The sequence below is a fragment of the Apium graveolens genome, chromosome 7 (genome assembly GCF_009905375.1).
Source record: "Apium graveolens cultivar Ventura chromosome 7, ASM990537v1, whole genome shotgun sequence".
Lineage (NCBI taxonomy): Eukaryota > Viridiplantae > Streptophyta > Magnoliopsida > Apiales > Apiaceae > Apium > Apium graveolens.
Window position 1 is genome coordinate 224,054,846 of NC_133653.1, and position 22,034 is coordinate 224,076,879.

Genomic DNA, 22,034 nt, shown 5'->3' on the forward strand with positions numbered 1-22,034 from the left:
GGCAACACTTTAACTTTCACCCATTTCGAGACATAATCAACCGCCAACAAGATATACTGATTAATGCAAGATGAGACAAACCGCCCCATAAAGTCAATTCACCAAACATCGAAGAACTCAATCTTGAGTAGCACATTAAGAGGCATCGCATCCCTCTTGGACATATTACCAACACGTTGGCAGCGATCACACTTCAAAATGAACTGATGCGCATCTTTAAACAATGTAGGCCAGAAGAATCCTGCTTGAAGGATACGAGCCGTTGTCTTTTCTCCATCATAGTGGCTTCCATAAACAATTGAATGACAGTCTCGCAAGATAACCTCCGTCTCGTTATACAGAATAGATATCCTGATGATTTGGTCAGCTCCTTGATGAAACAAAAATGGCTCATCCCACATGTACCACTTCACCTCATGAAGAAACTTCTTCCTTTGAGCAGAAGATAATTCTGGAGGCATAATGTTGCTCACAAGGTAGTTCACAATATCTGCGAACCACGGTTCTTCTTCTTGCACCCCAAATAACTACTCATCTAGAAAAGACTCATTTATCAATGTCTTATCCTGTGAATTCGTACTTGGATCTTCTAACCGAGATAGATGATCAGCAAATTGATTCTTAGTACCTTTCCTATCCTTGATCTTTAATTGAAACTCCTGAAGTAAAAGAACCCACCAAATCAATCTAGGCTTCGAGTCCTTCTTCGAGACGAGATAGAGAATGGTAGCGTGATTAGTGAAAACTGTCACCTTCGTCCCAAGTAAATAAGATCAGAATTTCTCAAAACCATATAAAATAGCTAGTAGCTCCTTCTCGGTAGTAGTATAGTTCAATTGAGCACCATTGAGGATCTTACTAGCATAGCAGACCACATGAAATATATTGTTCTTCCTTTTCCCAAGAACTGCTCCAACTGTATAGTCACTTGCATCACACATCATTTCAAAAGGCTCATTCCTATCAGGTGTAGTTATGACAGGTGTCGTGATCAAGCTCTTTTTTAAGCTCTCAAAAGCAGCTAGACACTCATCATCAAACTTGAAAGGGACATCTTTCTCTAATAGATTGCACAACGGTTTAGAGATTTTATAGAAGTCCTTGATGAACCGCCGATAGAAACCCGCATGACCAAGGAAACTGCGGATCCCCTTAATAGAAATTGGTGGAAGAAGGTTTTCAATGAGCCCCTCCTTGGATTTGTCCACTTCCAGACCTATACTAGAGACCTTGTGCCCAAGAATGATGCCCTGTTGCACCATAAAGTGACATTTCTCCCAGTTGAGAACTAGATTGGTCTCAATACACCTTTTAAACACTGCCCGATGATTTTGTAACTACTCGTCGAAAGAATCCCCGAACACAGAAATATCATCCATGAACACCTCCAGGTTCTGACCAATCATGTCAGAGAAGATAGCCATCATGCATCTCTAAAATGTACCTGGTGCACCGCACAACCTAAAAGAAACTCTTCTGAAGGAACAAGTACCAAACGGACAAGTGGAGGTAGTCTTTTCCTGATCTTCAGGAGCAATGCAAATCTGATTATAACCCAAATAGCCATCCAAAACACAGTAGTACTCATGCCCAGCCAACCTGTCAAGCATCTGATCAATAAAAGGAAGAGGGAAGTGATCCTTCCTTGTGACCTTGTTCAACTTCCTGTAATCCATTCAAACTCTCCACCCCGTTACTGTTCGAGTAGGAATTAGCTTATTCTTTTCATTAGTAACCACTGTGATGCCTCATTTCTTCGACACACACTGAACTAGGCTCACCCAAGAACTGTCAGAAATAGGATAGATGATCCGTGCATCTAGCCACCTGAGAATTTCCTTCTTCACAACCTCCTTCATGATCAGATTTAGCCTTCTCTTTTGCTTAACAGTCGGCTTGCTTCCTTCCTCTAGCAAACTTTTATGAATACAATAAGAAGGTGATGAGGATCAAGGAATGAATATATTAATTTGGATTTGGTTATGCGTACTTGTGGTGATGCTCAATTGGAGAGGATGCAAACATGGGTTATGAAGCTTACTTGGACAACAAGGAATAAAGGAGCGTTGCATGAACTTGGACAAGAAGCTGATTATTGTATAATTATTAATTCAAATTTTGCTTGCAAGTTTTTACCTTTCACTTGAAAGGGATTTTTCTTGTTTTAAGCACTTAGGATTTTATTTTCCTATTTGGATTTGGTTTTTATCTTTTTTCTATTCAGGTTTGGTTTTTAAATTTGTTTCCTGGAAGGATTCATATATTGGCTAATTCAAGCTGATATTGAATTACTCTTAGAATCCTATTGGGTTTGGGTTATTGTCTAAGCCTATAAATACCCTTCTCATGTAATATTTTAAGGGAGACAATGGATGATATAAAACTTGTGTTTTGAGATAAACTATGAGTAGTTTTTCTTTTCTCTAAACTTCAACTACTGGATTGTTTTGAAGATTAGATTCGACTTACTTAGTTTCTTGATTGATCTAAGCAATTTGAGATTCAAAGTTCATGTTTCTGGATTGAGCGTGTTCTTTTGAAATATCCTCTTCTTCTCTTATCCCCTTTCTTCTTCTTGTTTTTCCTTTCTTTGTGGAGAGATCCACATCAATTTGGGAAGAGGATATTTCAAAACAACACGATCAATCCAGAAACGTGAACTTTGAATCTCAAATTGCTTAGATTAATCCAGAAACTAAGTAATTCGAATCTAATCTTCAAAACAATCCAGTAATTGAAGTTTAGAGAAAAGAAAAAGTACTCATAGTTTATCTCAAAACATAAGTTTTATATCATTCATTGTCTCCCTTAAAAGAATACATGAGAAGGGTATTTATAGGCTTTGACAATAACCCAAACCCAATAGGATTCCAAGAGAAATTCAATATCAGCTTGAATTAGCCAATATCTGAATCCTTCCAGAAAACAAATTTAAAAACCAAACCTGAATAGAAAAAGACAAAAACCAAATACAAATAGGAAAATAAAATCCTAAGTGCTTAAAACAAGAAAAACCCTTTCAAGTGAAAGATAAAAATTTGCAAGAAAAATTCGAATTAATAATTATATAATAATCAGCTTCTTGTCCAACTTCATGCACCGCTCCTTTATTCCTTGTTGTCCAAGTAAGCTTCATAACCCATATTTGCATCCTCTCCAATTGAGCATCACCACAAGTACGCATAACCAAATCCAAATTAACATATTCATTCCATGATCCTCATCATTCTCCTCTCCTTTGAAGAAAACTCATCCTCGAATTCTAAAGTATTTAAGAATAAGCACATAACGAGATGATTTCTCGTAGAACTTGAAAGTTTTAAATTGCAATTCCATGACCAGTATCTTAGGAAGTAAACTTCAAAGAATAAGATAGTTTGTTGAGATAAGTGCATTCAACAAGTTCTCTACCCCTAGAAAATCAATGTGTTCCATGATGATGATGATGTTATTTTCCTTGTACTCAACCTCTTTAGTTTGGAACATATCCTCGAGTACCTTTTTCTCTTCAACCATGTCAGGACACACAAGTTTAAGAGATTTATCTATTTGATTTTCTTCAACAACCAAGATTTTATCATCATGTGACTTTCTTTCTTCATACTTCTCTATTATAGCTTCTTTTGTAACTGGTTCATCCTTTTCATCGAAACTTGATGTAGTCGCCACACTTAACACCTGGTAATCAACAACAAGATCCGTAACATTCTCCACACTGACCAAATCTTCTTCTTTAGTTTCTTCTGAAAGAGTGAACTCGTGAAGGGAAGACTTCAATTTCTCGTCTTTTTGAAAAGATTCAAATTCCAAAGCAAGATTGCATACATTATTAAACGAGATATATGGACTTGATTTAACCTTTCGATAAATAGGCAAATTCAATCCATGAATAAATCTTCCAATTTTCATTGCTTTCGTCTCCTCCAAGTCACAAATAAGGCGCAATCTATAAAATTCAGAATTATACTCAGAAACACTCATAGTACCTTGAGAGAGGGATGCCATCTTCATTATACATTCAAATTTATAATGCAAAGGAATATATTTTGCACGAAGTTTCTTCTTCAGAGATGTCCAAATTATAATCTTTTCTTTTCCAGATCTAACTATTTTTGTGTTTAGATTATCAAACCACAAGCCTTCTTTCTTTGTAAGTTTAAGCGCTGCAATCTAGAATATTCCCATCTCAGTCCAACCTGTATAAGCAGAAATCTTGTCAACTTGTGTAAATCATTCAACAAAATTATCTATGCTACCCAAACCTGTAAAATAACCAAGCTCTATACCAGGATCATAGACTTCATCACTATCTTTCACCTTAGCTAAAATTTTATCAATTCATCAAACCTCGATTTCGTTGAACTAGCAAGCTTTTGAGTACGTTTATCAATCTCTTCCAATTTTCCAAGTAATTTTCTGAGCAATTCATCCGTAGCCATAAGAAAAATCTGAATTTTTTTTGATGAATAGTACCCGTGAACAGTGCCGATGAACAGTGCTCGTGAACAGTAACTCGTGAATAGTATTTATTTTTTTTAAACCTAGATCTCCCAACAATTAAGAAATTGGAGAAAAAACCTTGGCTCTTGATACCAAATTGATGTGGATCGCACCACAAAGAAAGGAAAAACATGAAGAAAAGGGATAAGAGAAGAAGAGGATATTTCAAAAGAACATGATCAATCCAGAAATGTGAACTTTGAACCTCAAATTGCTTAGATCAATCCAGAAACTAAGTAATTCAAATCTAATCTTCAAAACAATCCAGTAATTGAAGTTTAGAGAAAAGAAAAACTACTCATAGTTTATCTCAAAACACAAGTTTTATATCATCCATTGTCTCCCTTAAAAGATTACATGAGAAGGGTATTTATAGGCTTAGACAATAACCCAAACCCAATAGGATTCTAAGAGAAATTCAATATCAACTTGAATTAGCCAATATCTGAATCTTTCCCAGAAACAAATTTAAAAACCAAACCTGAATAGAAAAAAGACAAAAACCAAATCCAAATAGGAAAATAAAATCCTAAGTGCTTAAAACAAGAAAATCCCTTTCAAGTGAAAGGTAAAAACTTGCAAGCAAAATTTGAATTAATAATTATATAATAATCAGCTTCTTGTCCAACTTCATACACCGCTCCTTTATTCCTTGTTGTCCAAGTAAGCTTCATAACCCATCTTTGCATCCTCTCCAATTGAGCATCACCACAAGTATGCATAAAGAAAATCAAAGTTAACATATTCATTCCTTGATCCTCATCAGAAGGGCTGATTCCCTTGATATCTTCTATAGTCCATCTAATTGCCGATTTGATCTCTCTTAGAATTATCAAGAGCTTTTCCTCATCACTACCTGAAAGGTTAGATGCAATAATAATAGGCAAAGTTGATGCATCACCTAAAAAATTATACCTCAAGTGTTCAGGAAATGGTTTAAGCTCCAATGTAGGAGCTTTCTCAATAGATGGCATGAGACGCCCATCAGTATTTTTGAGTTCTGACATTCTAAGAGATTTAAAAGGCATATTCAGCCTTCGCTTCGAAGGAGAAGCATTCAAATACTATAACTGCTCATCACCTTCATCATCTTCCCTAACTGAATTCCCCATTAAGGCTTTCTCTAAGGCATCAGACCTTAGCATTTGATCAAGTTCTGAAGTAACCACAGAATCGACCAATTTCACCTTTAAGCACTCCTCATTATCCGTAGGGAATTTCATGGCATTGAAAACATTAAAAGTCACATCCTGATCTAGTACTCACATAGTGAGCTCACCCTTCTGCACATCAATCAAGGTTCGGCCAGTAGCCAATAATGGTCTTCCCAAGATTATGGGAATCTTTTTATCCTCCTCGAAATCAAGAATTAAAAAGTCAGCAGGAAAGATGAGTTTGTCCACCTTGACCAAGACATCCTTCACAATGTCTCGTGGATATGTAATAGAACGGTCAACCAACTGCAAGGACATATAAGTAGGCTTAGGATCAGGTAAATCCAACTTCTTGATAACAGACAAAGACAACAGATTGATGCTATCTCCCAAATCACACAAACACTTGTCGAATGACAAGTTTCCGATGGTGCAAGGAATAGTGAAGCTTCTAGGATCTATAAGATTTGGAGGTAACTTTTGTTGCAGCACAACACTGCATTCCTCCGTGAGAGCAACGATATTTAAGTCATTGAGCTTCACTTTTCGAGAGAGAATACCTTTCTTAAACTACACATAGTTAGGCATCTATTCAAGAGCTTCAGCAAAAGGTATGTTGATTTGAAGTTTCTTGAACACCTCCAGAAACTTAGAAATTGCTTATCTAACTTTTTCTTATATAGCCTCTAGGAAAAGGAGGTGGAGGATAGACCTGTTTCTCCCCTGTATTACCCCCAGGAGGAGTGTGTTCCACAGTTTTCTTCCTTGATTCCACTTCGGCTTCCTTCTGCACATCTTCTTCAACCATAACTTTAGATTCTAGAACTTGAGATTTTTCAGGGCTTGCAACCTTCCCAGACCTCAATGTAAATGCCTTAACCTGCTCTTTTGTTTCCTTCTTGCCTGGAACTTCTGTGTCACTAGGGAGTGTACCAGGTTGTCGATTCAGCAAGATATTGGCAATCTGTCCAATTTGATTCTCTAAGGTCTTAATAGGAACCTCTTGACTCTTTCACATGAGCATCAATTTCTCCAATTCAGATTTTTCATTAGATTTTTGGAGTTAGAGTTATTGTCTTGGTGCATTTTGCGGTTGCTGAAAACTAGGAGGGTTGAATTGCTTTGCTGCATACTGTTGATAAGGCTGTTGCACCGTATTCTGATTGTTGCTCCAGCTGAAGTTAGGATGATTGCGGTTGTTAGGATGATAGATGGCTAGAGCTGGTTGTAGTGACCTCTGAAAGTTGCTCACGAACTGAGCTGATTCACTTGAAATAGCACACTGCTCCGTCTCATGCACACCAGCACAAAGTTCACAAACACTAATGATCTGATTAACCTTCATATTTAGCCAAAGAATCCACTTTCATCCTTAACCTCCATAATTCCTGCTACCTTGCCTTAAGGTAGTCGCTAAGAAGGGTTCTAATATTTATTAGCAGCCATCAGTTCAATCAAATCATAAGCTTCATCGTTGCTCCTAGCCCTTAAGGCTCCACCTGATGCTGCATCGAGCATGGGTCTAGACTGTGCTCCCAAGCCATAATAAAAGCATTTGATAATCATCCAGTGATGCATCCCATGATGAGGACACTTTCTAATCATCTCCTTATAATGATCCCAATCTTCACATAAAGACTCTCCTGATTGCTGCGTAAATTGAGTAAGAGTGTTTCTGATTGCAGCTATCTTTGCCATAGGGAATAATTTAGTAAGAAACTTTTGAGCAAGATCTTCCTAAGTAGTAATAGAGCCTGGTGGTAGAGAATGCAACCAACACTTAGCTTTATCCCTCAGAGAGAATGGAAAAAGCCTCAGCTTAACAGCATCTTCAGAAATATTGTTGAATTTGAAAGTGTCGAAGATCTCGATGAAATCTCTAATATGCATGTTGGGATCTTCCGTTGGAGAACCCCCAAACTGGACTGAGTTATGCACCATCTGAATTGTTCTAGCCTTGATTTCAAAAGTGTTAGCCACGATGGCTGGTCTGACAATGCTAGAATGAATATCATTGATCTTCAGTTGAGAATAATCCATCAAAGCCTTCGGATTCGCTGCTGGTTCTCCCATTGTAATAACAAATTCTTCTTCAACTTTCTTCTCAACAAAAACTTCTTCAACTACTTCCTCCTCTTTATCCAATGTTCTCTTGCGAGATCGAGAACGCGTTAGCATACACGCTCTCTAGAGTACCTGAAAAAGCAACAAGCAAACAAGTAAAAATACCCTACAAGAAACAAGCAAACAAAGTTATTGTTCTTAACCGTAGCATGCAATGGTGATGATAACTAATCGGATAACACGAAACTAGTAAACGGCAACTTTCGTTATACGAATACCCTACTACTAGACATCCACAAAAGAGATAGAAGCTGAATAGACACCAATTATGTTGAGACCCTATATCTCTATAGAATTTGACAACATAAAGGTTTAATGCGCAAGTTATCTATCGTGATTACATAGGGCAAGTAAGATGGTTAAAATTACCTACGAATCATGCATAACAGTTCATGAATCTATGCTAGCATGGCAGGTTCTAAACCTCTACGTTCACTGTCGCTTCAATAAGGATTAACACACTATCTTATAAGTTTGTGACGCCCATAAAATGAATAAGCACAACCAATACTAGGATATCATATAATAACCATATACATATCAAAACAAGTTAAATATTGAAATCCATAAGTTAATCTGTTAGAACCCCACTATAACGATTAGTTCATAACCGAACTCTTCATCACCGTGGGTTCCGATGAAAGCATGGTATAATAAACTAAGTCTTTATAAACTGAATAAATAATCAAAGTACATAATCAAGAGTAATAGGTTCAACAAACAAGAAAACAAGCATCCAAGATTACAAGTCAATCAAAGAATTACAAGTAAAAATAAGCTTTTCTTCTCCTTCGTTGAATCTATGCTCCTAGGTTTCTCGCCGTCTTCTCCTTAGTCTCTATTATGAATAATGTCTTAAAAAGGTCTTTATATAGCAGCCCATCTAATTAGGAGTCCAAAGAATCATCCTTCTAAACAAATCAGGATATAGGATTTTGACCCGGCACGGCCGCTCTGTCAAGCGGCTGCGGCCACCCTGACATTCTGTTAAACCGGCGCGGCCGCCCTGGACTTGGGCACGGCCGCTCTAAGCTACTGGAAAATCTGCAATATTCTTATTTCTTTGACTTCTTGTGCCGGTTTCTTTCACTGCAATCATCCGAGGCTCCATCCTAACACTCTTCTAAGCATAAAAACAATGTAAAACCATTCCTGCTTCCGATATTGCCCTGAAATGGAAAATACTAAAAAAACATCCAATACACAAATAACTTGAGTACAAAACACTAATTCGATCCTTTACGAAGATTTCTAAGTGGATATAAATGTCACTTAACAGTAATATTATTGAATGAAAAAGAACAACTATTATTCTGAATCAAAAACGAAAAACCTTTCTTGTCCAAACAAGAAACCTCAAGGTCCCTAGTCGAGTATTATTATTAAGGGACAATAATAATGCATTAAGACTGGTGTGTTTGTTGACTGATGATCACATCTCATTGATCATAAGTATGATGATACCAAAGTCAAAAATACAGGCATATGTATATGTACATGGTGCTGGACAGACCCAATGTGAGATTATACATGTCTGTTGTGTGATAAGTAATTCTCACAGTGATAATGTTGTAATGGTCCTTAGACCTGAAGTCATTATATTTCTATACGAGAATTAATATACATTGATTCCATTAAAAGTTGTCCTTGACCGGGTAATGATAAAAGTAGACATTGGGTATATTATTAATCGTATGAGAAATATGAATGATCTATATGGGATTTAACCCTCCTATTTTAGGAGTGATATTATTGGCCTCTTGTGTGAGCTAGACTATGAAATGCGTAGCCACGCTCAAATATTGATTTTCTATGATAGTCTACTCATTGATCAAGGAAACTTGGATTAAATTATGATGAGGATGACACATTACATGCCTCTAGTTTAATCTATAATATTTTGTTAAAGAGATTGTATTACATTGTACATTATTCACGAAAGGTTTAATCGATCACCGATTCAATTATTATTACTTGCGTATCAGTGATGTATTACTAGATGCCGCTCATTGTTTACGACTTTAAATTAGATTTCAAAATCGTTGCCAACGTAATAATAACCTATAGGGTCACACACTAAGAATGCCTGAAGGATTATTTAATTTGAATTGGATTTAAATTATATTAAAGTAATTTGATTTGTTTATAATATTAATTAAGTATGACTTAATTAATTAGATAAATATTGATATTCGGATTTACTAATATTAATTATGAAATTCATTTGTTAAATAATTAAGTGTGACTTAATTATTATACGAATTGGAATTTCGAATTAAGAATAACTCCTAATCAGTTAAGAGTTATAATTCTTATTATACTCTGTATATAATATCTCTTGTGTGGCTGATTTTGGATGAAAGACTTTTACTAAAAAAAACCCTAGCCACCAAGGGAGAAGATGGAGAGAGTAAGAAGAAACAATTTTATGCTAGTACACATTCAATCCTTGAGTTCAAGCATTCGTGTAGATACGGTAGAGCGTAGATCGTGAGAGCGGGATGCATGGTGATTGAACAAGATTTTGATCTCCATTAGTCAACCATTTGGTAAAGCTTGTTAAGGTAAACAATCTGATCAACGAATTAAATATATATTTTTCACATGGATCCTGCGGTGGGTTTTGAAAATTCCGATTATTTACGTTTTTAATTACTGTTTCCGTTGCGTTATGTTCTCAAAATCCTTCAATGACATCAGAGCTACTTGCAAAAAGTGTTTAATTCGTTTATGTGTTTACTGTTGTTACTATGATAACATGTATACAATATTCAATGACTGTTATGTATGAGATTTTGTATGTTTTACATGTTGTTATGTTTATATATACGTATGTAGATATATGTTTTGAAAATATGATATTCACGAGATTTTTATAATCATATGATGATTATATAATCAGTATATATACTGATATATATGTTTTGTGTTTGTTCTTATTATAAGAATTGTATTTGATACGATTCTGAATCGAATGCAGCGGATTTGCTGAAATTTGTGTCTGGTGTTCGATTTTGGCGAACGAATACGCTATTTCATATGGAATCGAGCGTCTGAACGTAACAGATAGTTGAAGCTATCATCGACTGATCTGTAAGGCAGTTTGACGTCGTTTAGGCACTGTAATCTGCGATTTAATGTTATCAGATTTAATTTCAAATTTTCTAATTTTTTCAATATTTGATTTTTATGATTAGATCATGATGGGTATGATATGTTAAGATCAGACTATGTGTTTTAACATGTTATTTTGTGTTAATTGAGAATGTTGGATGGTTATGGCTTATGACCTTAGAATAATGGTTTTGGTTTTTCAAATATAGCTTGCATGTCGTTTAATCTTGTAATTATTAAATCTCGAATATAACTCGAGTTCTTCTTGTAAGTTCATTAGATTAGTTTTCATATTTCATTCTTGTAATGTACATGAAGACATGAAGATTTGAAGATCAAGGGTAATCCCACACAGAGGCCATCCAAGGAAGCAATACAAGAAAGAAGACATGTAATAGTTAGCCTGTATTTATTTTTCACCTTAGATTGACCTAGATCTTTGTCATTACTTGATAAAGATCACATAGGATGAAACCATAACCAACCACGTTTTTTATTGCACTTTACATATATATGCGCATATGATAAATGTATGAGTAGAGTAGTTTATAAAGATGCATGCTTAATTAGATTAAGGATGTATGTATTAGATACAACACACATGCCATTCTTGCTAAACAAGATAAAATCTGTAATGATTCAAGATTTTAAAATGAACTAAATGATTAAGAGATTCTCGTCTTTATGAAACATGGAATAAAATATAAATTTTCTTTATTTCTGACATATGGCGATTTTTTCAAAAGCGAGTTCTTTGAACTTGTAAGGTTGTGGGTTTTAAGCGAGACCGTTGTGACTCCCTCACTACCTGGAAATCAAACCATTGACGAATATTGATTTAAAGTATTTTATTCAAGGAAAAATTTGGAATTTCTTTATGATAGGATCATGATCGTTTTAAAATTAACAAAACCCTAAAGTTAATATTAAGTTGATTGGATTCCTTCCAATAAGTCTAATGCGTTAACCCTAGATCAATAAGGAGTGGGTTCGCCAAAGCGAAGTACTCCCATCTATCGTGGGAGATGTTTTGAAGTATATTGATACTTTTCACTATTGGGTTTGACTTAACTAAGTTAACACAATAGGATTATGAACTTAGAGGCATAGAGTTTGGCGAGATTTATTAGATAAATATGAACAAATGTTGTTCCACCAAGCTATCCAAGAGTTATATAGTTGATATAGTTGACAAATGTTGTCTACCTAAATAATCATGTTTTAGGAGAAAAGCCAAAGCTGACCTAACGCGTGGTAAAATATGGATATTAGCTCAATAGAAAGGATCTAAAATATATTTTTTCCAAATTAATAGTTAGGGGTTATTGATTTGATAAAAATAGTGGGAGATATATATTGTGAATATATATATATATATATGAATAATCACTTGAACATAATTTAATGATCATCTGTAGACTAAGTCATTTTATGCACTTTAATATTGTAGATATCAAATGACAAATAACATAAATAACTTCTCTATGTAATAGTCCTTGAGAAGGACAAGCTAACATGAAATAATTTCCTCGATTGAAATGGGAACTTGAGGATTGTCCTCGGGTTCAAGGATGTCACTCAAACCCCTCCCTTATTTCTTCTAGCTGAGAATGAAACATGTGCAAAACAAAATGCTTACCAGAAGCAAATTAATTATGCAACTGATGTTTCATGTCTCATGCTTGTAATTATGAGTGCTGAGCTTTAGAAGCAATAAGAGCATAATGATGCTTATGATATGATTGAGTTCCTTCAAAAGATGTTTGAAGGATAGGCTCGTCAAAAAGATTTGACAAAAATACGGCACCATACTTTTGCATTAATGGGAGAATGATATCCGGTTGGACCACATGTTCTAAAGATGATAGGTATATGTACCTTGATATTTTGGGTTTCAAGAATAGTCTAGAGACTCAGCTTGATTTGATCAAACAATCTTCGAACAACTTTTATTCTAAGTTTGTTAAGAACAAAAGGAATGAGATAGATAAAACACTCACTGAGTTGTTAAACATGTTTAGAACTACTGAAAATAACAAGGTAAAGGCATGAATTATGTCCATATTGATGATGTATACATGGAATACAAATGGGAAAGGAAAGTGGACAGGCAAGGTGAAGATTTGGTCTTATTCGGTGACAAACCAAAGTCCAATCCCAAAGGGCGTTTGAAGCCTGATAGTGGTGTTGCTAAAGGAGATGATTGTCATTTCTGTGGAAATAACTGGATGATTGGAAGTTAAGTTGTCGAGCTTGTTTGGAAGATTAAAAGAAGAAGACTAGCAATGGTCAAGCTTCAGGTATCAGGTTAGAATTGGAGCAAAAGTTGTTGCTCTAGTTGAAGGAACTCGATACCTAATTTTGCCCATATAGGCGAGATTGAGAACTTGATAAATTGTTATTACGTGTCTGCCTTCAGGGGATACATTAAATCAATTTCTTGTCAGGACAAGAAAGGTTTTCATTTTAATTAAATAAACAATAGTTGTTTATTCTATTTTAATGATAAGGCTTATAATGTTGCACAATTAGTTAACAATTTATATGTTCTAAGATGACTCAAATCAAACATTACCTCTACCATTGTTGTTAAGCCATATTAATAAGAAACGCATTTCTGAGTTACATATAGATGGATACTTGGATAAGTTTGATTTTGAATCATACGGAAGATGTAAACTTTGTTTCATTGGCAAAATGACTAAAGCTTCTTTTACCTGATCAGGTGAAAGGGCCACCGAACGATTATGACTTATACATAATGATATATATGGTCGAATGTGTATGATGGTAAAGGGTGGCTTATACTACTTCATAACATTGACTGATGATTTCAGTAGATATTGATATGTGTTTTTTATGAAGAATAAATCTGATTCTTTTGAAATGTTCAAAGAATATAAGGCTGAAGTAGATTAGCAAACAGAGGAAAGTATAAAAGTTCTACGATCAGATCCTGGAGGATAATACTTAAGCCTCAATTTCAAGAGTTTCTTGAAGGAGTGTGATAGTGTATCATAACTTACTCCTTCTGGAACACCTCAAAGGAATAGAGATTCTGAGAGGAGAAATCGTACCTTGTTGGGCATAGTGCGATCGATGATGAGTCAAGCGGATCTTTCATTCAGTTTCTAGGGTTATGCTCTAGAAACAGCTGTATATACACTTAACCAAGTTCCGACTAAAGCGGTTCAAAATACTCCGTATGAGATATAGAGTGATAAATGTCATAGCATGTCATTTATGAAAATTTGGGGACGTGAAGTGTTTGTAAAACATTTAGCCTTTGACTAGCTTGGACCAAAATTAGATAGATGCTATTTTGTTTTATCAAGTGAGACTAGGGTATAGTTTTTATAATCCTTTCGAGAACAAAGTGTTTGTTGCTCGGGCCGCTATATTTCTTGAGGGAGAACTACTTTCTAAGAAAATCAGTGGGAGGATAATACATCTCGATGAACATCGAGAACCACATGATAATATTGAACCAGAATAGGAATAAGATCAGGATGTACATCAAAATGTTGAAAGTAATCTTGTCCAAGAAACACAGGTTATTCGTAGATCTGGTAGGATTTACCATGAGCCCGAGAGAAATTATGAATTTCTTTTGACTCAAGATGGTGATGTGATGCTTACGGATAATGATAAGCCTCTCACCTACCAAGATGCTATGAACAGTTCAGACTCCGAGAGATGGCTAGAGGCCATGACATCTGAGATGGAATCCATGTATCAAAATAAAGTACTGACTTTAGTTGATCCACTCGAAGGGGTAAAACGTATAGGGTGCAAGTGGGTTTTCAAGAAGAAAACTGACATGGATGGTAAAGTATAGACCTATAAGATGCGACTAGTGGCAAAATGTTTCAAACAAATTTATGGTATAGACTATGATGAGACTTTTTCACCGGTTACTATGGTCAAGTCCATTAGGATTTTGTTAGCAATAGTTGCTTACTTTGACTATGAGATTTGGCAAATGGATGTCAAAACTGCTTTCTTATATGGGAGCCTTGAAGAGGATGTATATATGATACAACTTGAGGGTTTTGTCGATCCAAAGTTTTCTAAGATAGTTTGTAAGTTGCTTCTATCTGCAAGTCTCAAGGAGAATGAATATTAATTTTGATAAAATGGTCAAAGAATTTGGCTTTATTCAAAATCGAGATGAACCATGTATTTACAAGAAGGTTAGTGGGAGCCATGTGACATTCCTAGTATTACATATAGGTGACATATAAGAAATAAGGAATGGCATACCTTCTCTACAGGAAGTTAAGACTTGGTTGAGAAATAGTTTCTCGGTGAAAGACTTATGCGATGCTACCTATATATTATGGATCAAGATTTATAGAGATAGATTGAAAAGATTAATCGACCTAGTCGGAGTACATACATTGATAAAATATTGCATCATTTTAGGATGCAGGAGATAAAGAAAGGATATGTTTCGATGTCTCATGGGATAGTGATCTCAAAAGATAATTGCCCCCTAAATCACTAGATGATAAGGGCCATTTGAGAAAGCTCCATATGCTTTAGAAATTGGATCTATAATGTGTACAATAATATGTATTTATCCTGATGTTTCATATGCTCTGAGCATGATGAGCAGATACCAGTCAACTCCAGGTGAGGGTCACTGGATAATTTTCAAGAATATTCTTGAGTACTTAAAGAGGACTAAAGATTTATTTTTGGTGTATGGAGAAGATAGGGAACTAGTTGTAAAGAGTTACACTGATACTAGTTTCTTAACCTAATTTTCGGACATGCAATGATGATTATGTGTCTATGTTTGGTTTGTGTTTTGTCTAAATATAAGTTACGTTAGCTGGAATGGTTCACAGCAAGAACATTGATGATTCTATAATGGAAGCCGAATATATTGATATTTTTGAAATAACCAAGGAGACTGTTTAGGCTTGTCCTTAGATGATATCACCTTATTAATGAGATTAATGATCAAGGAGATATAAATGTAAAGTGCATGGTAATGATAGTGTTGCAGACCCACTGACTAATGCTTTGTCACAGCAGAAGCACGATGGTCATACTAGTTCAATGAGTATTAGATACAAGGGTGATTGACTCTAGTGCAAGTGGGTGATTGTTAGTGTTTGTGCCCTAGATACAACACCATGATGTTTTAGTTTAAGATATTAGGATTTTTAATGTTTATGTTCAATCGATTATTCCCTTTATAATTTATTAATTCTTAATTTACTGGGATATAAATGTTAGATTAATAAATGTCCTTGGAATATAATATGCAATTCTATATCTCTAAGTACGTCACTTAGAAATGGGATTGTGAGAATAATATCAATATTCCTAAAGGTCCCTAGTCGAGTATTATTATTAAGGGACAATAATAATGCATTAAGACTGGTGTGTTTGTTGACTAATGATCACATCTCATTGATCATAGGTATGATGATACTAAAGTCAAAAATACAGGCATATGTATATGTACATGGTGCTGGACAGACCCAATGTGAGATTATACATGTCTGTTGTGTGATAAGTAATTCTCACAGTGATAATGTTGTAATGGTCCTTAGATCTGAAGTCATTATATTTCTATACGAGAATTAATATACATTGATTCCATTAAAAGTTGTCCTTGACCGGGTAATGATAAAAGTGGACATTGGGTATATTATGAATCGTATGAGAAATATGAATGATCTATATGGGATTTAACCCTCCTATTTTAGGAGTGATATTATTGGCCTCTTGTGTGAGCTAGACTATGAAATGCGTGGCCACGCTCAAATGTTGATTTTCTATGATAGTATACTCATTGATCAAGGAAACTTGGATTAAATTATGATGAGGATGACACATTACATGCCTCTAGTTTAATCTATAATATTTTGTTAAAGAGATTATATTACATTGCACATTATTCACGAAAGGTTTAATCGATCACCGATTCAATTATTATTAATTGCGTAGCAATGATGTATTACTAGATGCCGCTCATTTTTTATGACTTTAAATTAGATTTAAAATTCATTGCCAACGTAATAATAACCTATAGGGCCGCACACTAAGAATGCTTGAAAGATTATTTAATTTAAATTGGATTTTAATTATATTAAAGTAATTCAAATTATTTATAATATTAATTAAGTATGACTTAATTAATTATATAAATATTGATATTCAAATTTACTAATATTAATTATGAAATTCATTTATTAAATAATTAAGTGTGACTTAATTATTATACAAATAGGAATTTTGAATTAATAATAACTCCTAATTAGTTAAGAGTTATAATTATTATTATACTTTTTATATAATATCTCTTGTGTGGATAATTTTGGATGAAAGACTTTTACTAAAAAAAAGCCTATCCACAAAGGGAGAAGATGGAGAGAGCAAGAAGAAATAATTTTTTGCTAGTATACATTCAATTCTTGAGTTCAAGCATTCGTGTGGATACCGATAGAGCGTAGATCGCGAGAGCAGGATGCGTGGTGATTGAACAAGCTTTGGATATCCATTAGTCAACTAATTGGCAAAGCTTCTTAAGGTAAACAATCTAATCTACGAATTAAATATATGTTTTTTGCATGGATCATGCGGTGGGTTTAAAAATTCTGATTTTTATGTTTTAATTATTATTTTCGTTGCGTTTATATGCTCGAAACCCTTCACCAACAATTCGGTGGGTTTTTTTATCTATCTAATTCATATTGTATTTCATCACAAATTGAGAATAAATATTGTTTAAGGATTGTAAAATTAGATCAATCTGGTGCTCCACAGCAATCGGGGCACCCAATTTGGCAAGGTACCCAATATACCCTATCATCCTTAAAACATGCGGTCCAACCGAATCACGTTCTCCCTACTTACATGTATGCAACGATTTGAAAGTATCAAACCTCTTCTGACGAGCTTGTCCTTTAAACATACATTTAAGGTGCTCAATCATATCATAAGAATCCATATTCTCATGTTATTTCTGAAGTTCAGCACTCATGGTCGTTAACATTAGACATTGAACATCTGTGTCATCATCGATATGTTTGTGATAAAAATTATGTTGAGCATGGGATGCTCCTTCAGGGAGAGGAGCAGGGCGAGGGATATCTATTACATAGAGTTTGCGCTCTTATTTGAGGACAATCCTCAAGTTCATCTGTCAGTCAAGAAAGTTTGTTCCTGTCAGCTTGTCCTTCTCAAGGACTGATCGCACAAAGAAGTTGTTTGAATTGATTGCCATTTAATATCTACTATAACGACTTGTATACTTTTATATTATTTAAAAGTGTAATTATTAAATAATTAATTAAATAAATTATGTGTATGGGTTCTGTCCGCGGGTAATTGCTTTGTCGTTATGTATATGTGATTACTAGTGAATGGAATTGAATTGCGTGGTTAATTATTGAGTTGTATAGAATTGTTTTCATTTTAAAAAGTGGATTTAATGCAAATTTATTTGCATAAATAATTGGAATGTCTCTAAAATTATTTCTATAATTTTATAATTACAATAATTATTTTTGAGGATTTTATAAAATTTAGAAATCAATATTTCATCAATTATTTAACCTAGTATGATTTTCTAGATTTCATTTGTTTGTAAAATCTGTATTTAATTCCAGAATTCTTCAAAAATGATGAAACTCATATTTATTTAAGTTTGAAATATTTTGAGAATTTTAAAATTATTTTAGAAATTTTTGGAGTTAATTTCACATGCGCGTCGATTCGTTTAATTGATAAATCCGAGTATAATGTGTGGTTCACAATTTCTCTAAAAATTTTGAAAACTTTATTTTATTAATTTTTATTTATTCTGGTAATTTTAGAATTTCATTGGTAATTTTCAGAATTTGTTTATCCAGTAATTTGTTCGACTAAATGCAAAATTCGGGTAAAAATCCAGGTTTCAGTCAGAAAAAAGGGGGACACGTGTCCTTTTAATCGGACACGTGGCTTGGATTGGGATGTACACGCACAGATTATTCATTAGCCCTCAAGAAAAAAATAGATAATCAATCTGTCTTGTATCTCCACTCTCCCTCTCGATCCTTCTTTCTCTCCTCTCCCTGTTTCCCCCCGTTTCTTCGATATTACTCTGCTCTTGTTCGCCTCTGGCTTTTCCGGTGGCCGCAGTTCCAACTCCGGTGAGTTTCCGACGTTACCTCCGTGTTTCATCTCCTGGTTACTCCGAATTCTATTTGGCAGGTATATACACGCATATACATATGTGTGTGTACCAGTTGGACGATTATGGTGTTAGCTATGTTCTTAGTCTGGATTGTGGTCTCGGCTCACTATTTCTCTGTTGGACGATTGTTGCCTGGTTTCTTTTCTGTTGGTTGCACGTGTGCGCGTGGCTTTAAGAAATAAATAAAATAATTTTAATTGCTGAGTTGCAGTCAATTTATGATGAATTCAGTGATTATCATGTAATAAAAATTTATATTAAATCGATAAAATTCGCGAAGGATGTCCGATGTATCGGAAACCCGTAAATTTTATCACCGTCGGCGATGAGTCTCGGCGAGCCGACGGTGGACCGTGATGAATTAATTCTGAGTCCTAAATTATAAAACAAACAATTAGTTCATAAAATTACTTTTCGGTACGATAATTAGTTACTGTAAATCGAAGTCGAGCACATAATTTGGATTGTGATTGGTGGTTGTTGTTTGATTGCCTAATTGATTGGTTATTGTGACGTCGATTGTATTCGACGGGTGGTCCGATAAACAAAGGAGACGCTGCCCGATTTTTGGGAGCGTACCCTGTGAAATATCGAAACTACCACTCGAATGTAAATAGTTATATAGTTATGAATAAATATTTTGTATAATATAATTGACAATTTCTTTCCTAAAATGATGTGTATATGCGTTTTCTGAAAACGAATATTGAGTGGAGTTTTGAGTATGTGAATCCTGAATGTTATGTGTACTATAGTAATGTATATTAGTACGAGTCGGATTTTAATATCATATGGGTAGATTGTTAGTGAGGATATGTTAAACATACATGGTCGTCTAACATAGGGTATCTCGACTCTGTAAGTTCTAGTTGAAGGACTCCAGAAGTGATATCAAACTAAAGATAACCTATTGATCAGTTGACAAGCACAGCAAGGTTCCAAGCGAAGGATCCGAGCGTGAAAGTCAGATCCAGGATAGTCTAATAGTAAGGCGATAAAGCCGAGTGTCCAGGTCAGTTCAAGGTCAATCAATGATAGTTGTAAAGCTTTGCAAGGAAAGTACCCTGAACATTCTTTTATGGTTCAGTAGATATGAATAGCTAAATGTTTTATTCTCCTAATAGAACAGAAACGTTTTAAGTTACGTATCCCCTGTAGTTATAAATCACTGTTTTCAACCTGTTTTGGGGAAAAGTAACTTCGAAAGGTACCTATCTCGAATGAAATGATTTGCGAACTGGATTTTTATATGTGTGCTGGTAAAATGAATGATTTTGAAATAAGATAGGTAAAAGTGTTTTGAAAACTGGATAAAATGATCAGATATGGTATACATAGGGGCCAGAGTAGGCCTATTGAGGTGGCGTAAGAGGCTACTTCGGTTACGCGCACCATATAACCGATTAGTCCAGCAGGTCAGAGACCTAGCTAGTCTCTGAGTTCCAGAACATGTATATGGGATGGTAGTGGGAGTCGTTCGGTGTTGATAGCCTGATCAGCTGTCTTCACATATCCATTACATATCTGATTTGGCTTTGTGGTTCTCGTAACGGAACAAGTGCTTTATACAGTAGATTTGGAAATGAAAATGGCATGCTAGAATTAAACTCTAGTACTTATACACAGCACACTACCGACGTTGTTGTTTTATAGAGCATGCTAGTTTTGAATATCCAATTTATGAATGTTTACTTATTTTCTAGCAAATTATGAAATTTGTTCCTGTAACTGCTTTACTTTAAATCATTAAACTTGTTATTCATATAGTGGTACTGCTGAGCAATTAATTGCTCACCCTTGTATAATGTTTTATATATGTATTGCAGATGCCTAGGAGATTCTTCCGTGGTAGTCGGGGCAGAGTTCCAGTTCCTTCCGCGTAGGGCTCCTCTGAGGTAGTTGAGTTGGACCAAAGATGGTCTGTGAGTTGCTGTATTAAGTTAGTTTTTGTCAGGATGGTTTGTTATAAGCTAGTTTTGTAATAGTTGTAACCTAAGTCATACTTAAACCTGGAAAAGATCTTGGTAAAAGGGGTCGTAATTATATTCTATCATTGAATTGAGTATATTATATTTGTTGTGGTTGTTATTGATGACGTCAATTCCTGACCCCGGGGTTGAGGCCGTCACAGTTGGTATCAGAGCTACAGGTTTGAGTTCCTGATTTGGGTTAGGAGTAGAGTCAAAAGAATGTAGGAAAGTTTATATGAAGTGTTGATTCAGCAACTCAATCAGAGGAACAAGTCAATGAGTTCAGTCGAGGGTTTCTAAGGAGAAACCCTGACGCTTATTGAGGATTGAATGGAATTGCCCTAGTCTTTAATAGGTCTCCCTCATATATATGTATCGTTGGCAGTACCAATAGAGGTTTATATATTCCTCCCGAGAAAATGAGTCTGATCGCGAGAATTCAGTGTTGAGCGGGCCTTGATGTGTCAGTTGAAGAGACACCAATGTTATTTCTAAATGATGTATAATCTATGTCAAGGAATGTTACTGGACGGAGTGTGTGACCTTGGTGAGTTTGGATAGTATGGTAATAGTTGATGGCTTTTAAGGTAGCCAAGTCTCATGAAGTATGGGTACCGGTTGTGCTGTTTATATCTTGAACCCTGGCATGCTCTTCTTGGAATATATTTTATTTTCAGAGTAATTACTTCCTATTCTATAAGTTTCTTATTTTCCTTGTAAGAATGTTAAGAACGCGAAGTAAGTACCATAGGGTTTTTGCTGATCTCTGTACAAATCAGATTCTCCCCTCTTTATTTGTAAATTATTATTTAAACATTGTTCCCCTCCTCGGTGATTGAGTCAGTTGATTGAGGGAAAACAATGCATATGATTTGACTGTTTGTCTGTATGACAAGGGGTTTGATGAGACGCCACCGATGTATGTGTTGTGAGCTATGCAGTATTAAGATTGGCCATCTTGTGTACTTGTATGGT

At 35.0% G+C, this 22,034-nt stretch overlaps 1 non-coding gene across 1 annotated transcript; it reads left to right on the forward strand.

Annotated features, from left to right (window-relative positions):
- The first annotated feature begins 7,230 nt into the window (after nt 1–7,230).
- Nucleotides 7,231–7,337, forward strand: LOC141676377 (small nucleolar RNA R71). Its single transcript, XR_012556970.1, has one exon. It is a non-coding gene; the product is annotated as a small nucleolar RNA R71 (small nucleolar RNA).
- Nucleotides 7,338–22,034: the final 14,697 nt, after the last annotated feature.